This window comes from Balaenoptera borealis, assembly GCF_965194805.1.
Source record: "Balaenoptera borealis genome assembly, chromosome: 6".
In the NCBI taxonomy this organism is placed as follows: Eukaryota; Metazoa; Chordata; class Mammalia; order Artiodactyla; family Balaenopteridae; genus Balaenoptera; species Balaenoptera borealis.
The window spans coordinates 35386626-35408477 of record NC_138863.1 but is presented as its reverse complement, the minus strand read 5'-3'; the positions used below and the strand labels follow the sequence as shown (position 1 = coordinate 35408477).

At 42.9% G+C, this 21852-nt stretch overlaps 1 protein-coding gene and 1 long non-coding RNA gene across 5 annotated transcripts in view; one reads left to right on the top strand and one right to left on the bottom strand.

The window, feature by feature from the left end:
- LOC309631258 overlaps nt 1–21851 on the bottom strand; it is a 92837-nt gene extending 70986 nt beyond the window's left edge. Inside the window, exon 1 of the long non-coding RNA XR_014246153.1 lies at nt 703–21851. This is a non-coding gene — a long non-coding RNA (uncharacterized lncRNA). The remainder of the gene's footprint in view (nt 1–702) is intronic.
- Nucleotides 1–21852, top strand: part of SPATS2L (spermatogenesis associated serine rich 2 like) — a 166970-nt gene that overhangs the window by 745 nt on the left and 144373 nt on the right. The gene's annotated exons all lie outside the window — the stretch shown is intronic.

The following is a 21852-nucleotide window of genomic DNA, read 5'->3' as shown; positions in this document are numbered from 1 at the left end:
GGTGTGGCCCCCCGCTCGGCGCCGACGCGGGCTGGCCGCGCGGACCGGACACGGAGGTCGCCGTCCTTCCTTTCTCGGGCCGGCGCGGGCGAGCTAGCCGGCGGGCGGGAGGAGGCGCCGGGTGCGGCGCACATTCGCGCGCCCGGAGCGAGCGTGTGGCCGCCGCGCTCCGACGTGGACCCGCCCGCCCCGGATCTGAATCGGCCGCGGTCCCTCGCCTGCCCTCCCCCGCGCGAGCGTCCCCTTCCACCCGCCTGGCGGACGGAGACCCACCCCTTCCCGCCGCCCTCCCGCTCCGAGCCGCCTCCGCCGGCAGCGTCTCGCCCTCAATCGCCGCCCGGCCCGGGGGCCGCGGGTCCGGGGAAACCCGCGCCCCTTGGGCGCCAGGCGGGAGCAGGATGCGGCGACCCCCGGTGCCGGCAAAGTCGCTGCAGTTGCCCGCGGCGTAACAGGAGTAGATGCCGAGCGACCCGGCCGCGGGACGAAGCGGTCGCGCTGCCGCGTCTGGGCGGGCGGACCCGGAGTCGGCCGACAGCGGCCCGAGCCCAAGACAGCGGTGGCTCCGGAGATGCGAGAGGGTCTTCCCGCTCTCTCCACACGCTCGACTTTTCCGAGTCTTGGAAGATCGGCCCCGCTCTCTCCCACTCTGTTCGGCAGTTAATACTTACTGCAGACGTAGGAGGTTAAGGGCTGAGACTTTACCTGGACGGGGATGCGACTGAAACCTCCCATCTTCTCAACTGGAGGTTTCCACCTCTTGGGGGTTTGGTGTGTGTGTTTGTGAACTTCCTGAGCCTTCAATTCCCAGCAGTCCGGGTTTTAGCAGATGCCAAGGTTTTGGAGACCTGACATGTAAAGATTCTTTCTGAGCAGCATTTTCCTTTGAGTGTATTACAGAATCTGTAGCTTGAGAGCTAGTGAAAAACCTTGAACTTCAAACACAGTCTCTTTCTTTACATAAAATATTATGTGTAATATTTTTCACTTGCTTATTTACATTTAAAAAAATGTTACATTAAAAACTTTTACCAGTCCTCTTGCAAGTAAGAAAAGAACGACTCTGAAATTTTAGAACCTATGCAGAGGAAGAGGCTTTATGCCAGTATTTAAAAGAGTAAGGTCGTGTAACCTTTATGACTGGTTTAGTTTGTCTTCAAGGAACGATTCATTGCCATTATGATTGATTTTGTTATCTAGAGATAAAGCAGATGTGCAATATGGCAGGGAAAAGAAGGGACAGGAAGTCAGAAATTGCTTCATTCTGGAAAAGAAATAAAGAATATTCAAGTAACAAATACAGTGACTTTGAAAGATACTCTGAAAGTGAAGTCTACAGTTGCTTTCTGGATAAAGTATTTGACTGGCCTTATAAAATTGTATCAACCAGAAAGCAGTGTGTTGTATGGGTGGGGGCAGTTTTTATCAAGTAATTGTAGTGTTTTTAAAAAATCTGTGTATGAAAATATTTGTTGGAGCTCTAAGTGGGGAAGAATCAACTTTGGGAATGATTTTCTATTTGGACAAGGCAAATACTGCTGCAGTCTCTAATTAGAGTTTTGGATTAAACTCAAGCTTTGTTAAAATCTATTTTATGGGGCAGCAGAACAAAAAATATGTCCGATTCTTTGTGTGGCTTTAAAAATACACACACACACACACACACACACACACACACACACACACACACGACTAGCTCCAAAGGATAATTTGCATAAAAATACAATCACTTGAATGCAGGGAATATTTAAGAGGATGGTAAAAAAAACTCAACATCTGGGGAAGGAGTACATTAATTGGGAATTTTCTTTCTTTCTTTAATCCTTGCCTCTGAAAATGTTAAATAATTTTCTAGGAATCAACTTAGTTTAAAGTACTTACTTAGGCAAAATGATCAAGACTCCTTTTGTATTCATTTTGTTTTAGGGAGCCCCCTAATGAAAGCCTTCAGTTGACTGTTTCTGTGCTTGCACTTATTTTCAAGTGGCCTTTGTGGGGATAGGTGTCTGTGGGCTTGTGAGGCTGCTTGGGCAACCTCTGTAGTGATCAGGAAAAGAAAATGCTTAGGCCACACCATTTCAGTCTTTGATGTGCTGCCAATAGGAAGCATCTCAAAGACCTGCTTTGCCGTGCAAATGGAAATACTTTCCATCAGAAGTTAAGCTTTAGAAATGTTTCATTTTTGGTTCTAAGTTTTATCAGTTTCTCAGCCTCTGATCATAGAGTTGTGCTGTTGTTATCAATGAACATTCATTTATGGCTTTTGTGTTGAAGGCACCTAGGTGGTCTTCATCCTGTTTACCTTTACACAGCTTTAATCAGTGTCTTATGAGGCAGGACAAGAACTTTTGGTTACAGTTTGATAAATGGAAGAAGTTGAGGTTGCTCATGGTAAGATCTAAGCTGCTACCACCTGTCTCGCCATATGATTAGAGTGGAGTGGGTTTTGTATTAGACAGACACTGCTTACTCACTGCTCCCTTGTGCTTCTTTCCCAGTCATCTTCTGTAGACCCTTTACTGTTATTTGACTGTGATAATTGAATCAGATGGCTGTTATAATTTTTGTACACAGAACAGTTGCTTTCACAAGCATGACATAGGACATGAGGGCAGATACATAATATGGGCAGATTTAAGTGATGGAGTCTATTTATTGATCTCTGAATGATCGTGCATAATTCAGCCAATCAATTCATTACATCACTGTTCTGTCTTAGAGTGTAATTACACAATTAGAATGTGATTTTCACGATAGAAACAGTTAAAAACCCAGTACACATAATTATAGAAGAAAAACAAACTTTTCTTTTTTCTTCCATTTTTTTGAAGTAGTCTGCTATGAAGGTGTTATTTCCTTGACACATCAAAATGGCTAATTTGGAGTTGTGATGCTTGTTATGTAAATAGGCCATATGTTGAATTTCTATAGAAGTTTATTCGTTCAGTGTTGTGATAATGGATAGGATTCCCTAAGTACCATAACTAAGAAAAATAATCTGTGAGGATGCGTTTCTGTCTACTATTTATATCCTTCCCATTATTTTTGTTTAACAGCTAGAGTTTTTATTTTCTAATAAAAATATTCTTAAATGTGATGGTGTTATTTACCCTTATACATACAAATCTTTCTCTCTAGTCCTGACACAAACTCTATTCTCATTTATGCACCTGTTTAATAGTTTTCACGGTTGATGTCCTGTTGTTAGGCCAGCGGCTGCATGCCTATTAACTTTTTATATCCTCTGCTAAACCTCTTCCTTTCACACTGAAAAGACTTTTCTTTCCTTCATACTGTTAACGTTCTCTTCATCACCCAGACTGGAGACCTAGGAACCATCCCTGACTCTTCTCTCTCTCGTTCATTCCATTAGTAAAATCGGGCACCAAGTCCTGTTAACTCTTACTTTATAAGAGTTTTTCCGAGCCAGCTCCCACATTTCCTTGGCATTCCTCACTCCCCACACCCCAATAGCCCAGGCCCTCGGCCCTCCCTATTCTAGGATGATTATAATCTGCTACATCCCATCTCTCTGTACTTGAGTTCTCCCCATGCTTCGCACTTCATCATATCAACCTTCCTAAAGTCTCTTCTCCTTAGAATTCTTATCCAAGGATTGTCTCACAGGAAGTCTGAGTTGTACTCAGATTTGTCTGATTCCAAAGCTAGTGCTCTTTCCACTAGTTCAAATTCTTTTTATGCCCCCTCCCCCTCCCACCACCTTTGGTCCAACGTCTCAACCTGGTTTTTATTTTTTTTTAATTAATTAATTAATTTATTTTTGGCTGCGTTGGGGCTGCGTTGCTGCGCGCGGGCTTTCTCTAGTTGCAGTGAGCGGGGCCTACTCTGCATTGCTGTGTGCGGGCTTCTCATTGCGGTGGCTTCTCCTGTTGTGAAGCATGGGCTCTAGGCGCACAGGCTTCAGTAGTTGTGGTGCACAGGCTCAGTAGTTGTGGCTCGCGGCCTCTAGAGCACAGGCTCAGTAGTTGGGGTGCACGAGCTTAGTTGCTCTGCGACATGTGGGATCTTCCCGGGCCAGGGCTCGAACCTGTGTCCCCTGCATTGGCAGGTGGATTCTTAACCACAGTGCCACCAGGGAAGCCCCTCAACCTGGTTTGAATATACCTCACTCTTGCCCAAATTTTACTTACCAACCTTATTTTCTACTTTTCTAACGTGAACCTTCTATTCCTACTAATTGGATCTCACTGTCCTTCTAAGATGACTTTGTACCCTTTTGTTCATGCTCTCCCTTTTAGAATGTCTTTTCCTTTTTCCTCTGACCTAAGCACAATCTCCAAGTTAAGTCTGCTTGCCCTAATCATGTTACTCTCATTGGATTCTTCCTCTTCTGCCCTTTTGTCTACATCATTCTTTAGACCAATAGATACTCTCTTATACAATTGTGTTCACAATTCTTGCTTTCCCAACGAGATTGCAAGTCCCTGGAGGGCACTGATGTACCTTGTATGCTATCTTTGAACCATCTACAAGCTTTGGGCATAGCAAGCCCTTGATAAGTAGACCTATAGAATCAATAAACTAGAAAGGTGAATTTGTTTTTTTAAAGATGGGCTTTGATATTGCCTGTGTACTGCTCATCGTCATGTCTTCAGAGCCTAGCTTGCAGCTTGACACCTAGTCATGACCTCAATAAATATTTGTTAACAGAGAAATTAATGTTGACATTGGATAAAAGGGACAAGAGTTTGAAGGAGGCGTCTGTCAAGGAGTTTTTTCCCCATTTTTCTTCATTGGTTCTTATCAGCCTCTCCATTCATCAGCTGTGAGGATTCTGAGGCCTTGGCATTTTCCAGAGTTGAGGTACTGATGGAGGCTGGCAGTTGTGAGTTAGAATTAAGGAGGCTGTCATTATTTTAAGGTGGAGTGATGGGTCCCATTAGTTAGCAAAAATGAAAGGATTGAGGCCTTATGCCAGTATTTTATACATAAAACAATTAGAGTTATCAGTTTTATAAATATTCAGCTTATCGGCTCCAAAATCCAAGACTGTATTGCAGAGCTACCCAACTTTTTCATTTAAAAGCTTCTTGTACATTAAAAAAATAAATCATCTGGGGATCCATCTAGGGATGAAAAGTGAGGTAGGGAAAAATTGCCACACCCATCATATTGTATTCAGGACAAAATTCAGTTCTTTCAACTTTTAATAAGTCTCACTTTGTACAAGGCACTGTTTCTGCCCGGAAGGAGTTTATAGTCCAGCAGGAGAAATAACACATGTATCTCAGAAACAAAGGTCTAAGAGAGCTCAGAAGGGAAAATTTCCTTCAGGTTGGAGGGCGATGGGGACCTTCCTAGAGTGACAGTTATTTGAGCTGATTATTGAAAGGCTTTGGGTCAGATTTCAATAGCTATTATTGGGAATATAGAGATGAGGGAAGGGCAGCAGGGTTGGGAGGAACACAGGCGAGGCATTCCAGGGTGTTTTGACTCTAACATCAGTCCTCTAATGTACTACCACTGCTTCAAAAGCTGAAATGCCACTAGGACTCTCCTGGGTACTGGTGGTCTGCAATGTTCAGTAATGAAACTTAGAGGAGATACGGAGACCTGAAATAGGTACTTTGGTGCCAAGTGCTGAACTGACCATGACATAAAGCGCAAAATAAGTCTTGTAAGCAGTATAACTGGTGCGTTTCTGGGTAGCATCCAACTGGCTTAGAATGCTTGAAGAGGTCTCCTGCAGTATGGAAACACCACTGAAGATGGAAACTTTCATAGTAATGTAAATAGGAAGAGGTCAGCACTGACTGTGGTCCCAAGTAGCCAGCCATCTGTGGGACACTGCCCAGTGATTCTAGCAGAGCTCAGTAAATGAGTCAACATACTGTTCCAGTTCCCAGATTCTGATTCCGTGTAACTACTCCAGGGATTGTAAAACTAGGACCGACGGGTGTGAGTATCAGGGAGACAGATTTGGGGTCAGTATAAGGAAGGTGGTCCTGTTATGGACTGTGCTAGTTCATGAGGTGGTAAGACCCCATGATTAAATGTATTTAAGCATGAGCTCTACCATATACCAGGCAATGTCTCAATACCTGCATCATCTCTGTTCTTCCTCAGAGCAGTGCTACTGCCCCCCCCCTCCCCCCCATTTTACCGACAGGCAATACTGAAGCCTAGGAAGGTTGAGTAGTGAGTACATTGTACAGCAGGTGTCAGCCCAGGCAGTTTGAGGGCAGCGACTGAATATGTACTGGATGAAGAAAGGATGCAAACGTCAGATGGCCGTTAGGATTTTTAAGGGCCCTTCCTAACGCTAGGATTGAGTCTTTAATTCTCCTTTCGGGATCAAGATGCTAATTGTTGCCACGCACTAATTCATTAACAGCAGCACCCAATTCCTAGAAATTCAGAACAAAGTGAATACAATCATCGTCATCACCATGATGGCCACCACTTAGTGATCATCTCATTTAAACCTAACAGCTATCTTGCAAGGTAGGGATTATGTATCCTTTTAAGGAGGGGGCTCTAGGAAGTTACATAGCTTGATCAATCTGCAGAGTTGATCGGTGGCTTTTTTCTTACACCACCCTTTAGGGTAATTCGTGGTGATACGGGAAATATTTACCTATCAGTTCGGCACAGACACCGACCAATCAGAGAGGCCACCAGCTATATACCACGCTGTGGCTCTTCCCAGTGATGAACGTCCCCTGAGGTGATGTTGAGGCCAAGTCCAAAGAGATATGAAAGATTTGGTAATATACCAAGACCACACGTCTGGAGCTCCAGAAAACTAGTGACTTTTTTCTATGTTCAGCGTTTATCCAATTTTATACATGATGTGTAGTACTATTAAAGAAAAAAAGCCTCCACCTGTAATTATATTTCACATATATTTCTAAATAAAGAAAAGTAGTTTTGCAATGGTCACGTTGTATCTTCCTTATAAATGGCAGGGCCTTCTTCCTCATTCCTTTTCTACCTTTTACTTTCCTCCAGTCAGAGGCTCATCTGTCTGGACACCATCCCCTCTTGCTTCCTCAGGCATCTTGCTCCGTGATCTCGCTTTCCTTCAGGGTCTCAACCAGCCTTCTCGCTTGTCTCATAAGCATTCATAAGCCTTTTCGTTCTTTAATAACAAGAGAAGTCAAAACAAACAAAATCCCTGCGGCCCCTTCCCTGTCAGTCTGGTCACGTTGCATCTCCCTCCTGGGCTGAGAAGGCAGCTCCTTGAAGAACAGGTCTTCACACTACACCCCCACCTCCCCAGCCCTCTACAGCCCTGTCCTCTCATAATGGCCACGTCTGTCCTGCAGACCGCCAGATTCATTGGCCAGGAGTCTCTGGTGTTACTGATCACTACTCCTTGAAACCTTGCCCACCTGTTTTCTGAGTCATTCCTTTCCTGATGTCTTTCCTGTTGCCCAACTGCTCTGCATTAGACTTCTCTGCTGGTTCCCCTCCTCCTCCCAGACCTCGGTACCCTCTAGGGTTCCCCCTTCAACACTCTGCTCACCTCTTCTTTTCTTCTGCTACCACCTATATGCCATCGATTCCTAAATCTGCAACTCTGAACTCTTCTGACATCTGCTGCAGGTGTCTTAAACTCAGGGAGTTCAGAACTCTACTTCTGCAGCCAGCATATTCCTTCTGGGTTCTCTACCTCAATTGATGAAACCCACTTGACCAAGTTTAAACTCCGGGAGCTGTTCTAGGATCTCACTCTTTCTCAACCCTTACTTTTCATTGATGACTAAGCTGTGTAAAAACTGTCTTCTCAAACCCTTGAATCTGTGCTCACCTCTCTAGGCCATTACCACCACGACTGCCTAGGTTCAGGCCCTCATCACTCTCTTGAGGGTTACTGCAGTAGCCTTGTAACTGGTCTCCCTGCCTTCTGCCTGGCCTGCTTCCAACCCCTTCCCCACACTGCCGCCTTTCTAAAAGGCAAATTTGATCATGGACTCTCTGCTGCTTCAAATCTTTCAGCGGAGTCACTGTTTCTCCAGGATAAAATCTAAGCTCCCTAGCCTGGCACAAAAGCTCCTTTGTGATGTGGGCTCTCCCTTCGGGTGTGTATCAAAGTCTTCTCTGATGATCCTGGTCCCCACTGACTACCCCTGCCCACAGCATCCCTACTAAAGGAAGTGAGTTGTTACAGGAGAGAAACGAGAGGAGGGATGGGAACAGAGAAGAGATTGAAGAACTGTGCTGTCCAGGACCATGGCCACTAGCTGCCTGTGGCTGCCGAGCACTTGAAATGCACCTAGTCCAAACTGAGATGTGTTATGAGTGTGAAATACACCACGGGTTCAGACTTGGTATGCAAAGAGGAATGCAAAATAGCTCGTGAACAAATTTTATTGATTACATGCTGAGACAGTAACATTTTGGATATAATGGGTTAAATAAGATATATTATTGCAATTAATTTCACGTTTCTCTTTATCTTATTTTTTTTTAACATGGCTACTAGGAAATTTTGAACTACCTGTGTGGCTCGCATAATAGTCGTATTGGACAGCATCGTTATAGATCATCTCCTTGTTCCCAGTAGATGCATCCTGTGTGAGCCAAGCCCAGGAGATTTTTGAATGATTAAGTCAGCCCTACAGGTATAGAGAAGCAGCAGTTGCTCAGTTTCTTAAATCCACAGATATTAAAGTGCTTTAGAAAAGATTCAGAATCAGAGAGACAGATTGTGAAAACTACAGCCAGGAGTCCTTCATACAGTGTGCATGGGGCTAAAATCACGAGTCTGGCACATCTGTCTTGCCAGGCCCACCCAGTCACCATCAGGAGAGGGAAACAGGGATACCGTGTGCTACAGGGAGGACTTGAGGTAGACGGGAGGAGCAAGGGCAGGGCGAGTGGAGTCCCGGGAAGCCTCTTGCTTGTGAGGTACAGACAAAACACCAAGAGCCACGCCTAGGTCTCTGAGATTCCCCCATCCTGCCATGGACCCTTTCCCAGTGGGAGAAGTCCCAGGTCCTCCACTGTCTTGAGCCTCAATAATATGTACACGATAAAGCCATTGTGCATCAAACAAAATGACGTGACCAACAACTAGTACTCCTCAGTTATGCCTTAAGACACTGAGGACAGCAGTCTGTGGATCATTTGGCCCAGAAGGCTTGAGGAAGGTACACGGGCTGTCACAAGGACCCAGAAGATAATATGTCCTAAGAGATATGCAGACCTTTGTTTTCAAGTGGAAAAGCCAACCAGTGATGGGAAAACAGAGCTTACCAGGATGGAGCAGGAGGGAGAAACCTGGAGGTGATGGGAAGAAACCATGACTATCACGGGAAAAATTCAGCGGAATCAGGTGCCGGTGACTCTGATAGGCAGTGGGACTCAGCGCCTCTCTCCTGGTGGTTTGTGTGCTGTGTCCTGTTGAGCCCTTTGGTTCTGAGAAGAATGCCCCTGGGCAGTTGTTTTGATTTGCTTTTACATATTAGGCATTAGTATAAGATTCTGGTAGGAGGAAAGGTTCTTATGCTAAAAATAAAAGTTTGAAAGTCATACCTGTACAGAGACTGGCCTGAGAAAGTGGTGACCACCCTGGTGTGGTGATGGCTTCCCCAGTTGCAGGATCTGGGACCAGTTCGGGCGCTTGGCAGGAGCTACAACTCCTTTCCACCTGCACCCGAGTGACTCTCCATTGGGTTGACCATGCAGTCTGTCTGGCCTTACCTGGGAAGCCAGAACTGTCTCATTCTTGGGTACCACATTTTCACTTTGTGCCCCAGGTTCTCTCTCACATTTCCAAGTCCCTGATTTGAGGTCTTGTGTAGGAATCTCAGATTGCCTTGGGTAAGGATCCCATCACATATCTCCAAGCCTTCTTAAGCCAGTAGTCTTGCCTCTGAGCTACAAGCCCTAGAGTAAGCGCTTGCTGGTCCCTTTCAAGCTTCTACTAACACCTGCCAGCAATGGGCAGGAAACTCAGCTAGTTTAATAGGTATTTGTGGAATTGAAGAGCTTGCCTGGATACTGGCTGTTCCCTGATTCCAGACCCCTGACACCAGACACTGTTTGGCTGCCCCACTGGTCTCTGGGTCCCATTTGTGCCACATGTGCAACTTGGGAGGGGAAGGGGAAGGCAAGTATAGGGCTGATTTTCCTACATTATGGTACATCCGCTTCTTTGTTCCCTGTGAGAAGGCTGGTCTTAAGTGTGGGCAAGAAAGGTGGCTGCCTTATGGTGTGATTTCAGAATCCATTCTACTCAAAAGGGCTTTTCATATATCAACACTCTCTCTTTCCTGCTCTCTAATATGCAAAAGCCTACATGATAAGAACTCTATTCTCTTTCCTAAGACCAGTATGGGTTAGAAGAGAAAGAAAACAGATTTGATTTGATAGTTGAAAAGCCTGGTTCTGACTCATGTAATTGGCTGGCTGTAATGAACTTGAGCCAATTATTTAATCTTCCTGAACCTCAGTTTTCTCATTTATGGAGTGAAATTAATAATACCTACTTGCCTTGTTATGATTTTTTTTTTTTAATTTGTTTTATTTATTTATTTTTGGCTGCATTGGGTCTTCGTTGCTGCGCGCGGGCTTTTCTCTAGTTGTGGCGAGCGGGGGCTACTCTTCGTTGCAGGGCGTGGGCTTCCCGTTGCGGTGGCTTCTCTTGTTGCCGAGCACGGGCTCTAGGCGTGCGGGCTTCAGTAGTTGTGGCACGTGGGATCAGTAGCTGTGGCTTGAGGGTTCAGTAGTTGTGGCTTGCGGGCTCTAGAGCACAGGCTCAGTAGTTGTGGCTCACGGGCTTAGTTGCTCCGCGGCATGTGGGATCTTCCCGGACCAGGGCTCGAACCCGTGTTCCCTGCATTGGCAGGCAGATTCTTAACCACTGCACCACCAGGGAAGCCCTGTTATGATTTTTTACGACTAAATAAAACAAGGTATAAAGTGCCCAGCATCAGGGCCTAAAATGCAATGCTATGAAAGTGGTAACTTAAACTGGTCAGACATGTGCTCCTTAGACTGAATGATTTTATAGACCCTTCCCTGAGACTGATAAGAAGGAGATAAGAAACCTGGGCCAGGAGGGCCAGAATTCAGCCATCCCTGGGTGAAAAAGGACCAGAAGGAAGTTGCCTCCACATTCTGCTTAAGGCCCGTCCTGCCTAATGGTTTGCATTTGTGAAAATATTCGTCTGGGATTATGAATACAACACGAAGCCATGGAAAAAAAGGCATGTTTACATCCTCTCCAGGGTAATATAAGAATAAACAAAGCAAGTTTTTGAGTCTCTGAATAGTCAGGTGCACTGCCATCAAAATAACCTTTTATTTCTATTCTTTGCTGATAAATTATAGATAAAGGAAGCCACTAAAATACCCTGAAAAGGAAGGTTCATATACAAATTAGATACCAGGGACAGATTTCACACTTACTTTGTAGGAGCCATTCTTTCCTTAACTGTGGGTGTTTGGGAAGTTCTTTTATTGTAGCCTTTGTTGCTTACAAGAAAGGGGGAAAAGCTTTAGTATACTCAGGAGAGAATGGTTTTGATCGGAGGCAGTGTTGTTCTCAGTGAGGGCTCACTTTCCTATATTGTAGTGCTTGCTAATACATAACCGAGAAAACCCATAAACAGCAGTAAGATAGTCTGATCTGACATACTGCCACTTATGATCGACCTGTGTTTATTACAGGAACGTGGGCAGTCCTATACTTTTTAAAGGGGAAAGTGGAAGATGTTATGCTGGCTACTGTGACTGCTAATGTCCTGATCTAGAAGGTCTTTGTCCTTTCTCATTCATTTCTCCTGTGATGTCTGAATGGTGGACTGGATTCAGTACATGCAGGGGGCTGCCAGTGACTTCCTGGGCTCTTGATGTAATCTCGATCGCCCCACTGCAATACCACAGCCTCAGTATAGTGTCATATTCAACCTGAGAATACTCAAGGAGAGAGGATAAACCTACTACCTCTAAAATTAAAAATAAAAGCATTAAAAATAGTATTTAGTGCTGGTTTGTGGCACTGAATATATAAACTCATTTATTGTTCTGGTAGTCCCAGAGCAAGAACTGTTGCAGTTGCAATGGGCGATATCAACTAAGGTTGTCATGACAACATTAATTTATCATTTCCAAACTTTGGTAGGATTTCACCTTCTGAATCTCCTGGATTGTCTTTAAATTTATAGTTATTTCTCATTTATTAAGGCGAGGCATATTTAGCTATTGCTTACATAAATGCACTGAGTATCTTCATGAAATTTACTGATGTGAAATTAGAAGCATAGAAGGTGGGGACTGGAAAGAGAGAGTGGATGCTGTGGTCTGACGGTCCCCCCAGAAGCAGGAATCCCTTCCACAGTATCCCAGTCAGCCAGCTGCCATTCGAACCCTGCCAGGAATGAGGTGGTCACAGTTTTGTGACACTGAGGACCGCTGCCCATGGTAGCCTGCAGTGCTCCTAGATCTTGAGCCCCTTTAGATTTGGACCTTGTCTCATTTGTGGTTGGACCAATACTCATTATCACGCACATCAGATACTGAAATCTGCCTCCCTGTAGCTTCCCTGTTCATCTCCTATCGCCCTTCGGAGTGCCACAGAATAGTCATGCACCTGAGTGTGGTAGGTCTTCACATATTTGACCATCGCTATTGTATCTCTTGTTCGAAGTCTTCTCTTTTCAGGCTTACGTGGTCCCAGTTCTTTTGGCTGAGATTCGCCATCCTGTTAACACTCTAGTCGCCCACCACTCTGCCTGTGCCATTTTAAAAGCGAGGCATCTTGAACTCAACACCCTGCTCCTGAGTTCTCTGAGTGGCGGAGGACACACGGCTACAGCTAACTCCCCATCCAGGGCACCTTCTTTTGCTGATCTAGTCAGATCCTGTGTTGGCCTCCATTTTAAATGAGGGGCAGCACGTTGTTAGTTTATATCCAAAGTCAAATAAAACTTCCCAGTCTCTTTCTGGACAACCCCTACAAAGCCAGCTCTCCCGTATTCTGTATCCGTGCAGTTAACCTTGGGAACACACGTAGGGGACTTTACCTTTATTCTCGTTACATTTTGTCCCTTTTCGGCAAATCATTTTTCCTCTCCATCAAGACAATTTTGAATTCTAATTTCTAAAAGTTCAATCTCTCAGTGGTACATTTTTCACTTATTTGTCAATTACACTTTTTGAGAAAGGTACTTCCTCTGTCATTGATAAAATGTGGACCAAGACAGGCCAAAGAGAGAGCCCTGTGACTTTCTACAAGAGACTTTTTGACATCCATACATGAATTTTGTTAGCTGTTTTTTGTTTCTTTGTTTGAACTAGTTTGATCATCTTGCACTCGTGTTTACTTTCTTGCCCCCAAGCTGTCTAAGAGGATACAGTTAGGAAAGACTTAGTCAGATGCCTTAGTGACACTATCCTTATTGATCCACTTATTGCCAGTCATAGAACTATATTACGAAATGAAACGAGATGAATTGGAGTAACTTTTAGATTGCATTCATTTTTCTTTTGAAAAGTTTACTAAAAAACATATGTAAATATTTTTAATTTATTAAAAAATAATTTTGTAAAGTAAATTCATACTTCACCTATAATTTCAATTCACATGAACTTGTTTGGTTCAAGGGAATTGCTTTTTTGTGTATCATTCAGTTCTCTTTATGGAATCATTGCTTTGGAAACTAATTGGTGGTGGGACAGGAAATCACTCCTTAGGTGATACTAGGTGTCACTCCAGCACATCATTATACTCACATCTCCTGGGACAGACAGTAATCAGGCTGAATCATGTCCAAATAGCATGCTGGAGTCTATGTAAATGGCTCTATGACAGTTTCACTAACTGTGACCATGACAGAGAATGCACTGATGGCATCATGTCACTAATGGATGTGTTTTCTCTAAATGGAAAATCCTGTATTATTCAAAGAGGGTTTTTTTCCTTCTCACACAAACTCTTTGACTTTAATATTAATATCAAATGTCTGTAACTTATACATATGGTGTTTGTGTACTATGTTTTGTTTTACTCGTGTACAAAATAGTCTTTTACATGCTTTTTACCTTGGACTCGATGGAAAGAAAAAATAATTTGAAAGAATAGTAGCACGAGGAACTCAAATCTGTAATAAGTCAAGGAATAAACTCATGCTTCATGAAACTACTACTCTTTGGTAGTGCTTTAGATTTTACAAAATACTCTCACAAGTTTTTTTTTGAAAAACGTTTTTGCTGACTGTAAAAATAATTGCATACTCGTTGAATTTGGAAAAAATACTGAAATGGATAAAAGAGAGTTAAAAGTCAGCTAAAATTTCACCACCCAGAGATTGTCATTGTTAGTATCTGGTGTGTTTTCCTTCCAGACATGGATGTATGTGCGGTTGTGAGTATGCGCATACGTGTGTGTGTGTGTGTGTGTGTGTGTGTTTAAACTAGCTTCATGGTGGACCTAGGCAGTTTGTACTGAGCAATCAGTGTGACATAGTAGTTAAAAGTGCTTTGGAATCAGACACTTGGAGATTTCAGTCCTGGCTATGCTACTCATGTAGTGACTGTAAATTGCTTAAACTATCAAAACTTCAATTTCTACTTCTATAAAATAGGGATAATAATAGTATGTATCTAGTAGGTTTATTGTAAGAATTAATAAAATAATGAATGTAAAGTACATAGCATGGTGCATGCCTCATAGTAAATGCTCAGTAAATGTGAGCTATTATTGTTATTATACAGGTTTTCTTGTCTGTTTTCCTCACTTAAATTCTAGGGTAGCAATTTCTCTTGTCAAAAAACATTATTTGAGAAATATTTGGAATGACTGCATACATTTCAATATATGAATATACCTTAATGTAATCATTTCCCTATGCTTAGACCATTTCCAGTTCTTTGCTGTCATAAAGAGCACCACAGTTAATATCCTTTACATTTTTTTTGTGCGTAGACAACAAAATGAATTACTAATGGCATTTTACAGAGAGGCAGAAAAAAATGATCAATTCTTTAGTATCTCCTTAATATGCCAGGTTATATGCTTGGTTTTTTAATCTCAAAATTCTCATTTAACTCTTCCACAACCCCGTTGAGGTACATCTGTTACCCCTATTTTTGGATGAAAAAGCTCTGAGGGGAGACAAGTAGTTTGCCCAAGGTCACAGAGATAGTGGTGGTAGAGAATGGTATTTGAAACCAGCTGTCTGATTTCAAAGCTTAAGCTTTTCCATTCTGGCAGGCAGTTCATGCCTATCTTTTTAAGGCTGGCGGAATGAATAGTTACCATTGTGCTTTTCACAAAATGTCACTTGGTGCCACATAAAAGATAGGACACTTGGCTGGAACTCTTGGCTTACTCAATATAGTACCTCTTGTGTGCGTATGTTCTTATATGTTTTGGAATCAAGCCTCATTAAAATAAGGTGCTAACTAAAGGAAATCAAACATTGGTATGATTATTTAATGAAAGCAAACCTCAGGGAAGAAAACATTTATTTAGTCAAAAACACAAAAGTCATCTTTGTTTTAGTTGGAGGGACTAGGCCAGAATTACTTATCTCCCTAGGAATCAGAGTATTTCACACAAATCAGTATAGGAATTAAACAATAACAGCCAAAGTAAATTCATGCTGTCAAAAGGGATTATAAGTTTCATTACTTGTATATTAGGGGTTGAAAGGAAAAATCTTTAGCCTTAGTTGTAAGATGCTACATCAGGAAAGGGCTGTAACAATTGCTGTAGGTATAAGTATAGGTATAGGGGAGACATAACATTTACTGGGACAAACCCCCAATGAATTATTTGGTGAACTGACAGGTTGTCTTTAAAAAGTCAGCCATTCGGAACATTTATCTTGGCAGCTCTCAAATCTGACTCACAGCGTGTAGTGTGGCAGTCAATTTTTGAAGGAAAAATGCATAATTAATATGAAAATCAAGGTATAAGGTATTGCCAGTCAGTACCCAACACACAGTTTCTTAGAACAAAGGAGCAATTGAAGTTGTCTTTTAATAGGGTAATCCTGGTTTGTCATTTTGTAGGTTTCAGTTCTTAGTAAAAATGAAAGAAAAAAAACCCCTAGTAGTAATATTTCCTATCCAAGAGCTACTTTGTTGCAGAGCTTATACCCAACTCTTGTCTAGTCAAGAAAGTTATCTTTGGTTTTTGAGTTCTTGAATTTTCATAGCCCTTGAGCTTACACATTTGCCTTAGAAGTGTCCCAATTTTCCTTCAGTCATTTTAGTTCTTACAAGGGAGAAACGGTGTCCGTCGTAGCCCAATGACTAAGAAGGTTTGTATCGACACAGCACACCCACCAGCTTGGCCCGTGGAGAGTACGTGCCCCAACGTGGTTTGCAGGTGGGAAGGGCCCAGCGAGTTCAGTTTGGGCTTGCTGCACAGCTAGTGAGTAGCTAGAACTGTGCACAAGACGATGGGCTGTGAATCTGTGGATTGGATCCGAGATGTGGCTCCATCCAGCGCTCGCTCCGTAGCTGTCTAACGCTGGGCAAAGTGCTTTACTGTCTCTGAGCCTCGGCTCGCTCTGCTCTCACACAGAGATAATGACTCCTGCACAAAGGTCATAGGGAGGATTAAATGCATTGAGCAAACCTGGTGGGTGAACTCAAAAGTGCTTTCATGGTTAGCTCCCAAGTTATTAATTAATGGCCACAGGTCATGCCTCCCAAGGAGAAGCCGATTTACCATTTAAAATATTTTCAAATGAATAATGGGAATATTTGTAAAATATATGTAAAAAGACACCACTCCTGGGGCTAACCTCACCAGACCCTCCCTCCTAACTCTTATACTCTATCCAATAATAAAGGGACAGGCCCTTTCTTTGCCCAGGAAGCCCCCAGTGCCCAGCGAGCTTGGCATCTCTCAGAGCTTAACTACTCACTCCCGTGCCACATCCCTCGATGAGGGAAGGAAGCCCTTGGCATCAGTAGGTGGTTCCTTTGAACACAGTACAGACCTTTATAAAAATAGCCATTTAGGTCTATTTTGTTGTTCCAAGATAGAAGCAAAACTTGTATATTTGATGCATTATTTTAGCTTTCAACTAAAAAAAGGCTCACAATGAAAGACTATCAGATAGAAAAGCATATTCCAACAGGGTTGCATTATAAACAATTATAGGAAACTCTTTATTAAAGCAATCATTTTGCCAAAGGGGAGAATGAAAGAGAAGAAGTTAGGAATTTTGACACTGGACATCACGCATACTTTTCTGAAGTCTCCTGTGGTTTCCCCCCAGCCCTGGTAATGTAGGCAAGGGCTCAGAAACTGCTTTTAAGTCTGGCTGCCAGAGAGTCAATCCCACCCCAGGGGCTGCGCTCATTCCCTTTCGCCCGGGGCTGCTGCCGGCTAACCTTCCTGCCCTTTCTCGCCTCCCAGGTGGTCGTGGTGGCCCTTTCTGTCTGTCCTTTAAAAGGACAGGATTTGTTCATTGGCCACCCCAGCTTGGGCTCACTGTAGGACCCTTATGAAGGTGCTTCAGGTACTTAATGACTGAAATGTCTCTGTGGCATTCCTCGGAGATTGGCGGGGTGTGGGTAATCCAAGTGCTGGATGTTTTATACAAACCCCCATGAACACTTAGAAGTAGGGAGCCAACAGAGGGCCCGCGGAGCCCCGGACTCCTTGAGCCGGCTAGCTGGGAATGCTGACCCTGCTCGCCATACTCATCTTGAATCAATTTCTAAATTTTGTTTCTCCTTCTATGCAGGAAACTATTCTGAATTTCCCTTATTTGCTTTGGTACCGCATTTCATTCAGCTCATTTCTTCATCAGCTATTTTTTGAGCGTCTGCTCTGTACTAGGCAAAGTGAGAGGAACAAAAAGCAATCAAACATTGAAAAGGAGAGAACAGTTCACACCTCAGGTAGAAAGCAAGATATGCCTCCAGGGTTGAGAGAGAGGGAGAGGTTAAGTACATAATGATTTTTTTTTTTTTTGAGCTGTACTTTCTACAATAAATTGTACTGCCTAAAAATCTATACCAGTATTCATTTATGTAGCAAATCCCCTTGTAATGAGAAGTCCTGTTATCTATGACTGGGACAAGCATCATTTAGAACACAATTTCAGGGCAGCAGAAGACTTTGGACAGTCCCTTGGAGTGAGTTGAAATGGAATTTGACCTATATATCAAGCTTTTCCTTGATATTTTTCATTTCCATGTGTCAACAAATACTTGACTTGATATTAAAGCCAGTTAAATCCATATTTCTTGCTGTAGTCATGTACAGCAACATATAACCAAGGGCAACATACCCCCACCAGCCATATTTTGTTAAATACATGTATTTTATCATAAACCTACTTGACTGAACTACTTGCACATGAATAGGATGAAAATATCAACATAACTACCATTAAAAAAAAAGAAGGGGCTTCCCTGGTGGCGCAGTGGTTGAGAATCTGCCTGCCAATGCAGGGGACACGGGTTCGAGCCCTGGTCTGGGAAGATCCCACATGCCACGGAGCAACTGGGCCCGTGAGCCACAATTACTGAGCCTGCGCGTCTGGAGCCTGTGCTCCGCAACAAGAGAGGCCGCGATAGTGAGAGGCCCGTGCACCGCGATGAAGAGTGGTCCCCACTTGCCGCAACTAGAGAAAGCCCTCGCTCAGAAACGAAGACTCAACACAGTCATAAATAAATAAATAAATTAATTAATTAATTAATTAATTAATTAAAAAAAAAAAAAAAAGAAAAGCCAGAGAATCTCTGATCTAGTCCCTCGCCCTTCATTTAAGCAATCCCATAATTTATTTTGCTCACTTTCATCATAAGGAATGACAATATGGAAAAGATCTTGATTGTGGTAGCTGTGGTTTCTTTCTCTTTTCTCTAAAGGGTTCACTGTAACCCATTCTCCCAACTCCCATGCCAACCAGAGGATTTCTGAACACAGCCGCAAAGTGGCAAATACCAGTAAACCCGAGAGTCTCAGACTATAGGAATCTAATCAATGTGATGAAAGGGAGAGTGAGGTGGAAGCCTCTTACTTACTCTTTTTCTGAACTTTTAATTGTTAGAAAATTTCTGAAAATTACGTAGTAAAAACTCAGTGTTTCCATAAACAAATGGCCTGAAGCATCAATTTATAAACACCAGCAAATTTATTTACTGTTATCAGAAGAGCCTAACTTCTCTTGACTGTGTACTACAAATGGAAGAGTGACTGTCATTTATTGGGCTCCTACTCTGTGCTAAGCATTTACAATATCTCACCTCTAGTAGTCAAAATGATGCTTTAAGCATGTATTATTATTTCCATTTCATGTTCAACTTCGGCTGCTGAGTAACTTATCTGAGGGCACCAAGCTAGAAAGGGTATAAGCAGGGATTTGAACCCAAGTTTGTCTGATTCCAAAGCCTTTTCACTTTTTACATCAGGTATCTTGAGAGTGTAAAAAGATTTTTTTTTTCAAATTGTTAAAGTTACATGTTCTCATTATAGGAAGTTTGGAAAGCAGACAGAATTATAAAGAAGAAAAAAATCACTCATAATTCTTCACCCCGGGGATGATCGCTACTAAAATTTTATTTTATTTTTCTTTCTAGGCTTAAGAAAGCTATAATTTATAATTTATATATCCAAGAGTTCCTCGGAGTTGTCATCCTTGAAGTTTATTCATGTTTTCTAACAATGTTGCCATTGCTTAAAACATTTTTGGAGCCAATTTAGGAACTAAATTCTCTGTAGACTCCCATGCACTGGGTACTTTGGTAGAGACATAGCAAAGAGGGTGTATCCATTACCTAAATACCTGTCAAAATAATACATTTTTATGTTCTACCTTTTTGTGCCTTCTAAAATTATACGCTGCAAATATTTGACCATCCTGTAAAGAATACCGTCATTGCCCTCTCTAAGAACCATAAACATCTTCTGCGACTTCAATTGTGGTAGGAGATGGAATTTACCAAAATGCTACTTCCTCCCATGTCAAAGATTGATGGACATTTTGGGTTATGTTTAAAAGTCTTTATTAAAAATTAAATCAATAAATGTTTAATGTCTCATTTGACAACTCATGTTATTTGTTACATTGTCCACACAACAATGTTTGCCTTTTGTGGTACATACAGAAAATCAAAGAATTGTTTTTGTCAAAAGTTTGAAAAGCACATTTTAAAATCAATTTCTTTTTAATGGAAGTATTATACTCACTGAATTATTTCCCTCCAAGGAGTTTCTGTAAAAGCAAATATATCTTAAGTGTGATGTAAAGTCGGTAGCATCTTTTGTTGAAGTGCTTCGCAAAGAAGCAGGCACGCATGCGCACTCACACACACATACATAAAAGATCGCTATCAAAATGGCCATTGGTATACTTTATCAAAGTGAAGAAAGTCAAGTAATTAAGTGCCAGCTGAGTTCTCATCTCTTTGGTTTATTGCACACGACACTATTACTTTCAGAAAACAAACCTAACCCTCAGCTCAAGCATCTCCCTGGTTGTCTGGCTTCTGCCTTATTTTTCACAGACATTCTTATCTGCCCCATAAGGTTAGCATGGCACCCCCTTCCCAGATTGCTGGGCACCTGGGACACCGGGACCCTGGGTCCTAAGATTGGTGCAGAGTTCTTCGGGGCCACACCCAGGGCTCCGATGGCGGCCCACCGGGCATGCGCAGGTGTCCTAAGGGCTGCCCTCTTCCCTGGTCTTCCGATTGCCGAGATTTCCTGTGGTAAGACTTCATCGTGCTCTCCGAGCTCATTACGAAGTGTAGGCTTTGTCTTGTGTTTTAATCCTGGGCACTATTCACAGTGCCTGGCATTGTGTTCAGTCAGTGTGTTAGAGAAATGAAGGGTTACAATATATTCTCGCAGAAATGGACTGTTCGGAGGAAAGGTAGTCTGATTACAAGAGAGTCAGAATAGAATGGTGGATTCGAATCTCAGGGCTTAAGAGCCTCTAGGTCAGTCCTCTCACTTAAAGATGAAAACCGGAGAGGTCACCTGACTTGGAAAAGGTCACCTAGAGAGGTGGCGCCAAGCCAGGCACAGCATCCAGCGTCCTGAGGTCCTGTCCCGTCCTTCCGGGTGCTCCCTCCTTCCCTCGTTCCCCGGTTGTTTCCTGGAGGTTGAGCTGACTTTGCAGGATCAGTGACCAGAGCATTTGAAGCCCCACGCGGTGTTTAACAGAGCAACGGATGCAGAGGGATTCTCAGGGAACACTTGAAGAGATTGTTGACTTAGCGAGTCATTGCCTGGTTGACTTAGGAGCCCAGCACCTGTCTCTGTGCCTAAGTGGTTACTAGCTGAATGGTGAGTTCCCTGGGCTTGTGTGGATATTACAGGCTATGTTTTGGAAAGGAGATCATTACAGAAACAATAATAATAATAATAATAACAGTAACTAACATTTATTTGTGATAAATTAGGCAGAATATCCCTGTGGTTTTAGAGTCTGGGCCCTGTGGTCAGATGGTCACAGAATCCCAGCTCCATCACTTGCCTCGTATATTTTTATGAGACAGGTGCTTTCGCCTTTTGGTGCCTCATTTGCTATATCTGCAAAATGCCAGTGGTAATAGTGCCTACCTCAGAGTATCGAAGAGTTAACCCATTGAAGCCCTAGAACAACGCCAAGCGCTTTGTAAGAAAGTAATAAATGTTAGCTGTTGTGGTTATTAAAATATCACTACTGTGTGTGCCAAATTCATTGCACAAATTATATACTATCCAGTCTTCCCAACATCTCTGTGAGGAAGCTACTATTATTGATATTGTCTCCCATTTTACAGTTGAGTAAACTGAGGCTTTAAGTCACAGGTAAGACCCAATTCCTTGTCTGCCTGACTCCAGAGCCTGTGCTTGGGTGTGGGTGTGAGGGAGATGAGTGGTGTGGCTTTGAAATGTGAGATCTGACTTCCCAAATTTCTTTTTTT